Source organism: Equus asinus, chromosome 17 (genome assembly GCF_041296235.1).
Source record: "Equus asinus isolate D_3611 breed Donkey chromosome 17, EquAss-T2T_v2, whole genome shotgun sequence".
Lineage (NCBI taxonomy): Eukaryota > Metazoa > Chordata > Mammalia > Perissodactyla > Equidae > Equus > Equus asinus.
Window position 1 is genome coordinate 17,968,347 of NC_091806.1, and position 13,431 is coordinate 17,981,777.

The 13,431-nt window shown below is 36.7% G+C and overlaps 1 pseudogene; it reads left to right on the forward strand.

Annotated features, from left to right (window-relative positions):
- Positions 1-12,500: 12,500 nt before the first annotated feature.
- LOC139040805 (olfactory receptor 4C12-like) lies at positions 12,501-13,431 on the forward strand (annotated as a pseudogene).

Below are 13,431 nucleotides of genomic sequence, written 5' to 3' on the forward strand. Positions count from 1 at the left end.
GAAAACTTTTACTTATTCCTTATTACTTATTGGTACTAATAAATATCATTAGAACAGTTTTTAAGATGCAGCTGGGCCTGAATTCAAAGTATGTCTTTGGCCATGCTTTGTGATTAGACTTGGGTGGAGTAAATCTGAAGCAGTCGAGAGGTCTGATTGTGGTCTTTATGATCCTGGCTTTTGATCTTTGTGTGGGTTTAAGCCTTATTGTGTTCAGAGGAAAGATTTTCCCTCTGAGAACATTACTGTTCTATGTTGTTTGATTTTCCTTAATATAGAAATGCCAACCTTCAAGGTTGTATGCCTACATACCATGGAAAATTGTGACCTTTTCATTCATGATTGACTGAGAGCCTTTAGAGGTCAGGGTTTCCAGCTATTCTCAGCCCCCGAAATTGAGTGATTTTCCATTCAGAAAAAGATTGAATGCAGAAATCAATATATCAGGTAATAGAAAAATATTAGCCTTGATAAATAAATTTAAGGGCTATTTAGTATTTTAAAAGTACAAATAAAACTGATGAGCACAGATAAGCTCAATAAGAAACACATATGGTCAAATTTCAAAAGAACGTTATTTTTAATGAATATTTAAAAGAATGTTATGTGTAATTCCTAAAAGATTTTTAAGTAACTGGATAGGTGTTTTTCAAGGTAAGTAAGTCTTTATTCATACCATCTCTAAAAAAAACAAAACAAGAGAAAGAGAAAAGGGAAAAAAGAATAGTGTGTGTTAAAGCCTTCAAATAAAACATATCTGTTCCAAGAAAGAAAGAAAGCAACATATATATAATCTCTAGATGGAAAGGAGCATTTCAGCAAAATGCAATGGTATAAAACACAGAACAAAACTAATGGATTCAACTACATAAAAATATGGAACACACTGGACAAAATACTTGCAACATTATAATAGATAGCCATTATTATATAAACATTTTCACAAAAAAAGGTATGCTCACACCATTGTAAAAATAAAGGCAAAACTAATAAAAAGATACTGTTCAGAAAAAAACATTAGAAATCTCAAAAATCCTCTATGCATAAGTCATCAAAGTCAAAGTGATCAAATACAATTTTAAAACAGTAAAATACTTTTAACTGGCAAGTTGGCAAAGATTTACAACAAGTTATATTGCCCAGTGCTGGTGAGTGTGTGTTGATATAAAATATTTTGGAAAGAAGTTGAAATCTAAATAATAAGGGCTTTATAACTGGTCATGTCCCTTGGTCCAACGCTCCTTGTGCTTGGGAATCTATTTTAGATCAAAAAAAGATGGACAAAACTTACGCATACAGGTTGTATTTCACTTTTTTTTATGATAATGAAAAAGTGAAAAAAATCCAAAGGTCTGCATAAAGAGGAACAATTAAGTGAATTATAATTATGAAATATCAGGTAGACATTGAAGTTATTTGCAATAATAATTGATGGAGTGGAAAGATTCTTCCAGTACAATATTGAGTGGAAAACACAAGATATAAAGCAGTTTATGTACCATGATCTAAGTTGTTGAAAATAACATATATACATTAAAAAAGTATCTGAAAAAAGTACACTAAAGACTAATAGTACTTATTTGAATTACAGGTTTAGGTCAAGTTTTGTATTTTTCTTTTTAAAGTTTTCTGATCTAAGTTTTCTACAAAAAGAATAGATTACCTTTACAATCAGTAAAATAATTTAATAAAAGAAATTTTATTTTCTTATCTCAGGTCTGGGTTCATAATATCCTCAGTGACTGCTTTTCTCAGTAGGGTAAATAAGCCAGTCATCATTCATAAAAATCTGTGACAGTGGAAGCACATGTTTAAATCTAACTCACTTGTAAATTCAAGACTCTAGTATCACTTTAGGAAAAAAAAAAGTACTAATAAAGAAGTCACAGATTATACTTACTTATCTTAATGTATTTGGGAAAGAAGTAACAGGTTCATTCCATAACAAGGCATCTTATTTGTAGAGCACGCTTGTAGCAATCACTGACCCATTATTAACACTGGTTTGCAGATTCATCTATTTTTATCTTAAGTATAACATTTCTTTTCCTCACTTAATGACTTGAAAATGATTGCTGAGAAAGACTTCCTCAATAATTCTGAGTTCATGGGCTGGATTGGGTTTTGCTTTACAGCAACACCAACCTATGAGTGTGAGGCATAAGCATCCCAGCTCAGATAACGAATTTCTTTAGTCAGACATCTTCCAAAGCATTAAGCTTCAAAATAAATTGATGGGAAAAAAAAGACCTAACGATTGGAGGACATGTCTCCAAGTCATCTTACTGCACATTTGCCAGTCTTCCTTGGTGACCATATGAAGTATATTATAAAAGCCACTTCGTCTGAGATCTGATCTAAGGTCCTGAAAATAACAAGGTATGTTAAAGTAGAAAAATTAGGGGTTGAAAACACCATAAAATCAGCAATGAATGAAAGTTGCCTTGGAGTAGCAAGTCCCTAAAGCTAGTTCTTTCAAGACTTTTTCTTAGTAAGACTGCACTCAGCCCAGAGATAACTCCTTTTGTCTTTGGGAGTCTGGATCCAAATGGGTTGAGAACTCAAAACCAAATATCTCCTGTGATCTGTGGCTGGTTATGCTTATGTGGTCTTCCTAGGTCGGTCCTTACCAACGTTTTCATGTGTGGTTTCAGGGAAATATTTAAATGGGTATTACTCAAGTGCAAGGAATTAAGGAGGCTCTGATCTCTCAACTCCCAGAGGATTAGAACTAGCAGCTTCAACCAAGATGGCAGCCAAACCAGTTTATCCTTTCTCTCCTGCGGCCATAGCATCTGTGACCAAGGGGGCAGGGGAGAGCGAGCTGAACTTGATTTCAGCCCTTCTATGACTGTATTTAGGAAGTGATCTTACAGTTTGGGACCCAAGGCACAGAATGTTCTCGTCATGGGAGTATGCGTGCATGAGCCAGTCAGAGTCTATAAAACAGACCTAATAATACTTGTCTCATGAATTACAAGGAGGATTGAGCAAGATAACATATAAATGTCTAAGTCAGTGCAAAACTGCTATTCTACTGTTAACACCCTGAAGATATGTGTGGGTTAGAGAAACTGCTCTTTAATAATAGAAATTTGAATCATGCTTAAGAGTAAGAATTTTACTAGCTGTTCTATTTGCTAGCTATGTGATCTTGGGCAAGTTCCTCACTCTCTTTATACCTGAGTTCCCACATATGTGAAAAAGTGGTGGATAGAATTAAGAGTGGTGTTCCTTGTGGCACCAGGAGAACTGGATTATAACTATAGTGATATAGTATGAATTTTACTGATTCTTGGATTGTCAATACAGTGCAAAATGATCAGATAAAGGGAACTCTGGGTTATATCAAATGAATGGTTTGGGTGAGAACTAATTCAAACAGTAAGGAGAAGTAATTGCTGCTAAAAAGAGAGCCAATAAATGAATAATAATGTAACTGTTATGTGGCTTAGTAGTAGCATAACTGCTAGGATTAATTTGATTTCGACAAAATCTATGATACTATGTATATTGATCAAATGTATTAGGAAATTGAATTAAAATCTCCCCATGATGTTCATCCAATGAAAGCTGATTGGTTTTAGGAAGAGCTAAAGTTAGTTAGCAGTCACTCAATTTTTATATTAAATCAAAATATTGATACTTTTCATGATGTTCAAATTTCATTGGTGGGAGGAGATTAAAAAGTTATCAAACTTGTGCATAGTTATGACCAAGTTTGTGATGGAATATTCAGTTAACTGAAATGCTTCTTTAAATAATACACATGCCTTATTTGATGACACAAGTTGTTAGCATTTTGGCAGCTGTCTAGTTGTTTTCTTCTGTTCTATAAATGGTACAAAATATGCAGGGGAAGGAATGATTCTGAGTGATTTAAATTTCAAGGCTTGACCAAGAGTCAGAGGTGGACTGTGTAGGAAAGAGTTCACAGCCGAATGGGAAAACTCTGTCTTTATCTCTGATCATGCCTGGCTTTGACCCTTGGTCAGGATAGGACAGTGAAATTTTTAGTGTATTATTTAAAGTTCAAATCTCCCCTAATGACCCCAAGGATCAGTTCCTTTTTCTTTTTTTACTGAGGATTTTCACCTGGCGTAACTGGCTTGACCAGAGGGACATAAATACCCCACTGGGAACTTCACTTCTGAAACAAAAACCTATCTCGTGCTGGTCTTGGTGGTTCAGTTGGAGATGACGCTTGCTTGTCTCTGTGAACAAGGACCCTTGGGACCTTGTGTTTGAATGTCTCTTGGACCTTCAATGCTTGCCTGCTCTCTCTGTCTCTTGTTTCACAGTGTCATTTGTCTTTAAATAGAAGCCATGTGTGAGTATGCCTTGTGGAGACTTGTGAGTCCTTTCAGATGTCTGAACTTGTGAAATCTTTGCAGTTGGTGACTCTATTGGAAGTATTTTTAGATCAGTACGATGAAATTAAAGAATGAAGGATGACAAAATTCCACAATTTTGTACCTTTACCATTTTACAAAATTTTTCTTTTGTGTTGCCTGACCCAATCCAGACAAGTACGTCTTTAAATGTATGTGTATTGAAGGAAGCTGATATTGATGACCAAGACACAATATCTACGCAATTAAACATGAAAATACCTATTCCTAAGATATTTTAGGATGGATTATAACTTCACCTCATGTAGCCAATTTAGGGATAACTGCAAATGCAACCCCATTGACAAATGGCAAGGATAATTCTGTGATTCTTTTCCTATCAGAACTTAGGATATCTTCCTGGGTGTGTGTCCAAAGATAAGTGTTAACAAAGCTGCTGTTAGGTCAGCCATGTGGAAAATAGTATAGTTGAGCTGGAAAAGCTGATGGTAGGGAGAAATTGTGGGTCAAAAGTAATAATAAATGGAAACAGATGGAGGCGCTCATAAGTGGATCATGATCCCAGAGCAGAAAGAAATCACACTGTTTTCAAGGGATCACTTTAGATCAAGAGATAGTACTCTTATCATTTCTCTCATATGTCACTGATTAAGACTGACAGGGAAAATGTTGCAGACTTATTTTCTCCATAGTAGAGAACTTGTACACCTGCTGATTTTTAAGCTCTACCTAAAAACTCCAACTGGCTAATTTGTAGAAAAGAAATAAGGTATCCACATTGATGACCAATTTATGGGTAGATGACTACAGCTATAGTTTGATTTGGATTTTATAGCCTGTATATATTTTTTGTTTTTAGAGCCATAGGGTCAGTTCTCTCTCCTAGGGACTCTGTGTACATGTGTATCAACTCAAAGCTTCAGTTTAGCTGGAGAGAGAGAGCTTGGCTCTCCTTAATTCAACAAGCCACAAATAAAGGTAACAGACAAGGCTTTAATCACTTTCAGTGATGGTATAAGCAAAAGGCTAACACTAGAGTAAGCATCAACTCCACCCTGTTCCATTATCCTCCGCGGAAAAATGCACTAGTCAAAAATCAGATGATCAGCACAGATGTGGGGGTTATCTCACTACTGAAGGAGCATTGAACAAAAGGTTCCTGGAGTTTTGTGGACGTGAGGATCACAGAGGAGGGTGAGGGGAAGGACTAGCAGGAGTGGAAAAGTACTGAGTACTGAGTCAGAGCAGAGCAAAGTGTCTTCAAGATTCCCTGATAGGGAGACCTCCAAATGGAGGTGCCTGGGCAAGGAATACAGATATGCATAAGGGCATGGCCAAACAGGGAGACCTGAGTTTTTGACTTCAACTCCCCTTAGACACTGTAATGCATTGGCTGCACATCAAATCTGATATGGGGAGGGCAGCTTTCTCTCATGAAGCCTGCCCCGAGGACTTTGTAATTGCCTATGATCAGGCTTGAAAAATCAGATATAGGCTTTTGGCTAGGAGCCAGACTCCTCATATAGAAAACCTAGGAGTATAAATAAACAAGTATTAGACATAATAAGTGAATTTAGTGAGCATGGTGGGTAAATCCATAACCTTGGCCAGCAACTCAACTTTCACTCTAAGCCAAACAATGAAACAGAACCTCAAATGTTAGTCTTCATAATTCCCTCCTCCAACCTATCAGCACCTTGAAATATGAACCTGGCTCTTCTTCTCATATATTCTTTCAATTGATGTTATAATATTGACGCAAGGACAGTAGAAGTTAAAGAAAAAGTATAGCATTTGATATCGGCAAACACTGGGCTTGAATTTGGATTCTGGCTCAGCCACTAAGTTGGTGGCTGCTTCCTTAGCTCTAACGTGGGGCTAACAAGACATACTTTCAGAGTTATAGTTTCTGATTCTCAAAACTGAAACTCATAAATTCTGACATATAGTCCTCAGTGGGCCGATGTCAGTGGTATAAGGACTTTCAAAAATTCTCTCCTCCATTAAAGGAATGAGAATACTGAAAAATTCTCAGAATCAACATTTTCAGAATTATGAAAATTAACTAAAGTCTTGTAATATTTCAGGGAGTGCTTATTCAAGAAAAATGACTAAATCTCAGTAATAACAATAAGGCTTGTGGCATTTAACTTGCCCTAATTCCATGTCCCCTCCCCAGCTCCTCTATAACATTGAAAACCAACAGCCTGCAATCACAGTGAAAACCAGCAGCCTGGAAGCCACTGGAGGGGGCAGAATGGGATTGAAGCATCTACAAAGACCTTTTCCCTGAGATTTATCGTTATTTGGCCTGCCTAGAAGTTTCTTGGAAGACCTAATTCATGTGACTGTCTTTATTTGATTTTACTTGGAGCCTTTCTCCTGGGTGAATATAGCAAAAACAGAGAGACAATTCTTGAACATGGCGGCAGCCATAGATGGTGGATAATAGAGCAAACAACAGACTAAACAAAGGCTTAAAAAGGAAAAGCTGGGGAATAAGGTACCATTGGGGATTTGAAATGCTGTGACTCTATGACATATTTCTTGGAATTTGAAAGCTATATGCATGAGTAGAGCTGTGCATATGCCCAGACTGTGTGCATGCTCAAGAAAGACCACACTCTCACCTCTCACTTACCCTGAGACTGTATAAACAAGAAATAAAGACTAAAGTAAAGTTATAAATTATGTGACTGAGTGATGGTGGCATGCCCCAACATGCACATAAAGCCCATTGGCAAAGACTGGAAGACTTACTGGTTCTAGGAATCGAAGAACATTATTTAAGATGAATGGAAACGAAAAGTAGATTCTTTAAAAAGATCACCAAAACGACAAACCTTTAGCTAGATTGACTAAAAAAAGGGATAGGAGACTCAATTTACTAAAATCAGGATTAAAAGAGGGGATATTGCTACCAACATTACAGGCATAAAAAATATTATGAATGGATACTATGAACAGTTGTATGCCAACAATTTATATAACTCTGATGAAATGGACAAATTATTAGCAAGACAGAAACTACTGAAACTAAATCAAGTGAAATATAACAATAGATTGAAATAGTAATAATAATAATAATAAAACTTCCCACAAGAGTAACCCCAGGCCAAGATGGCTTTGCCGGTGGATTTTATCAAACATTTAAGGGAGAATTAACACCAATCCTTCACAAACTCTTCCCAAAAATAGAAGAGGAGGGAACACTTCCAAACTCATTCTAGAAGACCAGTATTATTCTGATATCAAAACTAGACAAAGATATCACAAGAAAAAAACTATAGCCAACATCTCTTATGAATATAGACACCAAAATCTCCAATAAAATACTAGTAAACTGAATTCCGTAGTTTATAGAAAGGATTATACAGCAAAAGCAAGTGAGATTTATCCCAGGAATGCACAGATGGTTCAATATAAGAGAATCAATCAATATAACATGCCACATTAATAGAAGAAAGGACATAGTGCTCAGTAATGATAACTGCTATTGTTACTATTTTTCCCAGTTCACCATCCACTGCCAAGCCATATATTTAAACATAGCAGCTTCTTCAACTCTCATGATAAGTGGTTTAAATAATGCCCTTTCCTCTAGGCTGCAGAGTACCCTCTACAGTATGTGTTTGAAGATGGTAGAATATATTTGACTGTTCCAATCTCCACTGTCCTGGAGTATTATGTGTGAAGAAAATTTGAAGGAATCTGTTTTCCTGACTTCATTCATTGAATGGCTGGTGAAATTCCTAGACTTCCAAAAAAAGTCAAAGGAAAGGCATAAAAATCTATCTTTTTAGATTTTGGCACTAGGATTTTAGCCTCCATTTGGCCTCAAACGCTAGATATCTAGACATCACTCTGCCTGAAAATATATCAAGTCCCAAGATTCTTACTAACTGAGTATGTCCTGATGTGTTTATAGTACAGTTGAAGATTGCCTCAGTATCTCAAACTCTGGTGACCTCAGCCATTAAGGAAATTTCCTCAGAGACATGAAACCCATGCTGTTGCTTACACAGCGTTTAGAGTCCTTCATATCCAAGCTCATGGTACCCAAGGGCTTATAAGAGGAGTGCATTGTCCCATAATTTTCCAGACCAGGAATGAGGGCTGTTAATATATAAGTTTAAAGTGATGGGAAAAGAACTATTCAGGTGAAGATGTGTTTGTTGTTCGTAGATGAATTTTCCCAAATATCTGTTTCTAAAGTGAAATCTTTAAAAAACAGAGATAATTCCTGGGAGGGCAAAAAGCTTAGATATAAAGACAGGTCCTTTAACATTCTCAGTGTCTTCTCTAAATACTATGATTCAAGAAGAAGCTGTTTTCTTATTTTAAGAGCAGAATAAGAGGGGTTATTAAGTGATAGAACTATTTGTGTTTATTACTGTATAAACAGAGAGCTAGGTGCTGAAGATCAGAAGATTCTCCTTAATACCTAAGAACTTTGGGTTTAAAATTCATCACAGCATTTTCTTTTCTTTTGACTTAAATTTCCAAGGCATTTGAGCCTTGAAATGCATGCCAAATCCATTTGAATAAATTTGTGCCATCTTGACATTCTCTGCTTCCGGTAACACTGTCCAGTCAGTGGAGACTTGAGAAACATACATTACATGAGATGATGTTTGAACAGCTACATATAATGGCTATTTCTTATTCCTGAATACATTGGGCATTCTCCTTAACTACAGAGGAAACCACAGTAAGTTAACTCGAATTGTTGACTTTTAATCCACTTTCTTACATTTCCCTCTTCCCCCAAGGGGTTTATCATTAAAATCATTGAAGCATTACTTTCTGATATTGATGGGAGATCACTTTTCAGATGCTTTGCAGAAATATTTTTTCACACTGCATATGGATAGATCTATAATTTATCAGATATAGATTTACATTTTATGGATTCCTGAGTCAATTTCTAGGCTCTGAGTGTGCAGAGAGTGCAGTAGTGCAGCCATTGTAGCTGGATGAGTCACTGAGGGTTTCTTTCAGAGACAGGACATATTGTATGATAGTTTGGATAGTCAGAGATTGGCTTCTGAATGGTGACTCATTTCCTTGAAGCAGTGCTCTGACTTTGATAATTTCCAGGGATGAAATAGGGGGAAAATACCTTACCTTGTACTGATAAGAGGAGATATGAGAGGCAATGAGAATAAAGAAGGCAAATTTGAGGTGGAGCTGAGACAGGGTGTGTGGCTTTCATTGTGGTAAAGGCAGGTCAGCATGGAGAGAGAAGGACAGCATTTGGACTCTGTTTTTCTGGTGGAATATAGCGATCTAAAACTGACACCCTAAAGAAGAATGCATTAAAATATAGGATACGCAAAGAAAGAATGTACTCTTTGCTGTGGTTGGGAATACATACTAAACTCCAAGATCAAGGGACACTGTTTATTCTAACTATTCAAACTTTCTTGGATTTTTAAAAATTTAAAAAGATTTTTTTCTGAGGAAAATTAGCCCTGAGCTGACATCTGCCACCAATCTTCCTCTTTTTGCTGAGGAAGACTGGCCCTGAGCTAACATCTGTGCCCATCTTCCTCTACTTTATATGTGGGACGCCTGCCACAGCGTGGCTTGACAAGTGGTTTATAGATCCACACCTGGGATCCAAACCAGTGAACCCGGGGCAGCGGAAGCAGAAGTGTGAACTTAATCGCTGCACCACTGGGCTGGCCCCCAAACTTTTTTGGATTTTGTTCTAGCCAGGCAGTTCCTTATTTGTGCTACAACAAATGTGGTCCCAGGAATATGACTGAATCTCTGTATCATTAACCTCAGACAGCCCATTTTTTAAGAGCATCAAGGCAGCTATTGCTAAAGATGAGAGGTGAAAGTTAATTCTCTTTGTCACTGTAGGGTGATTTTTCCTTGTACTCACTTATCCTAAGGCATCTTAAGGAAGACAGGATGTGGTGCTGAAAAAGAAAAATCACTATGTTGGACATTAGAAGAGTTGGATTCTTGTTGTGGTCTACTACTAATCAATTAGCTGTATTCCCTTGAGTCTGGGCCTCAGTGTCTTCATCTTTAAGAGCATACATGCTGATAAAATGCAAGGCAGTGGAGGATTTTTAGTGTACAATAATTCTGGAGTCTTGTCCAATGGACCCTCGAACTCATTAACTTCTGACTCTACATTTCATAGCTTGGTTAAAGAACTGTCGTAGATTACGTATGGTCACAGGTTGCGGCCACTCATCCAAAATCTGGCACTGCTGACTCCCAGAAGTAAACTGGATCTATACTGGAGAAATACTATGTGCTAAAGAGCTAGAGACAGACATCCTAGATTTAAAGATAGGCTTCTCTATTTTTTATCATTACGACTTTGGGCAAGTCATTTATCTTCTCCTAAACACAGTTTCCTTTTCTTTAAAATATAGTTAAAAGTGTACCAATCTTATAGCGATTTTTGTGAGGATTAAATGAAATAATGCATGTAACGTATTTAATATCGCACCTAGTACATGCCAAACACTCAACAACAATTAATTATATAGGAACTACATAGTAGAGAAAGAAATCTCTGTTTGCTGTTAAGAGTGGGGAAAAGAAGAATTGTAGTAAATTTTGTATTTCAAAGTGTTTGAATATATGGAATTTAAACAAGTTACAAAATTTTCTCCACTTAGAAGAATTTTGTCTGCTTGAGTTCCTGCCTCTCAACCCTTGGGGAGACCACTATCTTGGGGCTTGCAACTCTAAAGCTAGCTTCTCAATGAAGCACTTGTAGGATCATCTGGAAGATATTTTCTTTCCATGTACCTCATTATGTGCCTTGCCCACATGTAATGGGGACAACTCATCTTACCCCTCACTGCCTTTGTGCTTTAAGAATACATTAAGATAAAGAGAATAAAAGAATCTGAGGTCCAGGAAAAAGTGAGAGTTAATAATAGCAAAACTTAGTTTATAATACTGTCTTAAGGTTTAATTGAGTGATACGTGTATTCTTCATCAAGGAAATGGAAATAGATTTTGCATTAAACTGATCTGGTTGATTATTCAGACTTGTTTATTGACTGTCAGTATCAGTGATATAAGTTAAAATCAGAGGTCAATAATCTTTGGTTGACAGGTTAAAGACCATATTTAGGGTGATTGCAAGTGGTCCATGGGGGCAGTGAGGGCAGCCTCACTCTGTCCAGATCTCCTCAAAACAGTCAGTGCCTAGCCAGACCCTCACTCTATGTCCATTTGGTGAACCAGTAACAATTTCATGAATATATTAAAGCAGTTACTTCATTTATAATCAGATAATATTTCCTGGGGTCCCATGATGTGGCATTGTACAATTCTCTATGTTTGTTTTCATATATATTCCACTCAATTTAAAAGTTCATGGTTCCATCTTCAGGCCTCTAAGAAAATACATGGAAATTATATTTATATTATGATCACAAAATTAGTAATACAATCTGTAGAAATTTGGAAGATACTAAAAAGTATATGGGAATAAAAGATCACCCATAATCTTACATCCAGGAGTAAATATCCTAAATATATTAATTTTTTTCCTCATCTTTTCTATAAAAATGTTTTAATGGAGAGGAATTAAAACCCATATAAAATTTTATAAGAAATTTTTGAATTTGAATTTTATTCTTAAAAGATACATATAAACTTATAATCTTCAAATACTAATTCTTTAACTATCATTCACTAGGTTTTTACCTATAGTATATTTACATAATTATAATCAGGATGTACAGAAAATTTTGTGCATTTTTTTATTCATGCCATTTCATATATTTTTTTCTGTCTTGTTAGTGTCCCAAATTATTACTCCTAGTGATTACGTTATTCCATTATATTGATGTCCAAATTAAGTTTTGTAAAGACTACTCTGACCCAGGGAAATGGAATTCACTTCATCTGGGTTTTCTGTCTCATAAGAATATTTTTGAGGCCAGGATAATAAAAGATAAGACAGTTCACTAAGAGAAGTTTTGAGTTATCTATTCCTAGGGAGTTTTGGGAAGAGAAGTAATCATATGTGATAATGTCAGAGTATTGTGAAAAGGCAGCGTTTTGGACTGTTTCATTCTTTCATAGTTCCTCTTTGATTTCTTTCTTTTTTTTTTTTAAGGTAAAGCATTTCTTCCTGGAGTTTTTATCACCCATACCACGTAGATGGAGAGTAAAAGGAATGTGACTGAATTCATTTTAATAGGTCTTACACAGAACCCCAAAATGCAGAAACTAGCATTTGTGGTACTTTTGATTCTATACATATTAACGCTCTCATGCAACCTGCTCATTGCAGTTACCATTACCACCAGTCATGCTCTGAACTCCCCATGTACTTCTTCCCGATCCACATTTCCTTGATAGATGCAATTTCTTCTTCTTCTTCAGCTCCTGAGCTGATTGTGCACTCCTTTCATGAGAAGAAAACTATCTCCTTTAATGGGTGTGTGGCTCAAGTCTATGCAGAACACATTTTTGGTGCTACTGAGATCATCCTGCTGATGGTGATGGCTATGACTGCTACATGGCCATCTACAAACCTCTGCACTATACAACTGTCATGAGCCACAGGCTGTGCGTTCTCCTCCTGGGAGTGGCCTGGGCTGGAGGATTTCTCCATGCAGCCATTCAGATCCTCTTTATATTCTGGCTGCCTTTCTGTGGCCCCAATGTCTTCGATTATTTCATGTGTAACTTGTACCCTGTGTTGAAACTCATCTGCGTGAACACTCATACCCTTGGTTTCTTTGTTGCTGCCAACAGTAGGCCCATCTGCCCGTTAACTTCCTTTTCTTGGTGGCCTCCTATGTGGTTATCTTGTGCTGCCTAAAGAAATATAGCTTGGGGGGGGAGGTGCAAAGTCCTCTCTACCTGTATCTCTCACATCACAGTAGTAAAGTCTTATCTTTTGTGCCCTGCATATTTGTGTATCTGCGCCCAGTGATCACTCTGCCCATTGATAAAGCTGTGACTGTCTTTTATACCATGGTGGCCCCTATGTTAAATCTTTTAATCTAAGCCCTCAGAAATGCAGAGGCTAAAAATGTTATGCGGAAGCTCTGCTGGAAAAAAATTGACTTCAGATAATGATTAA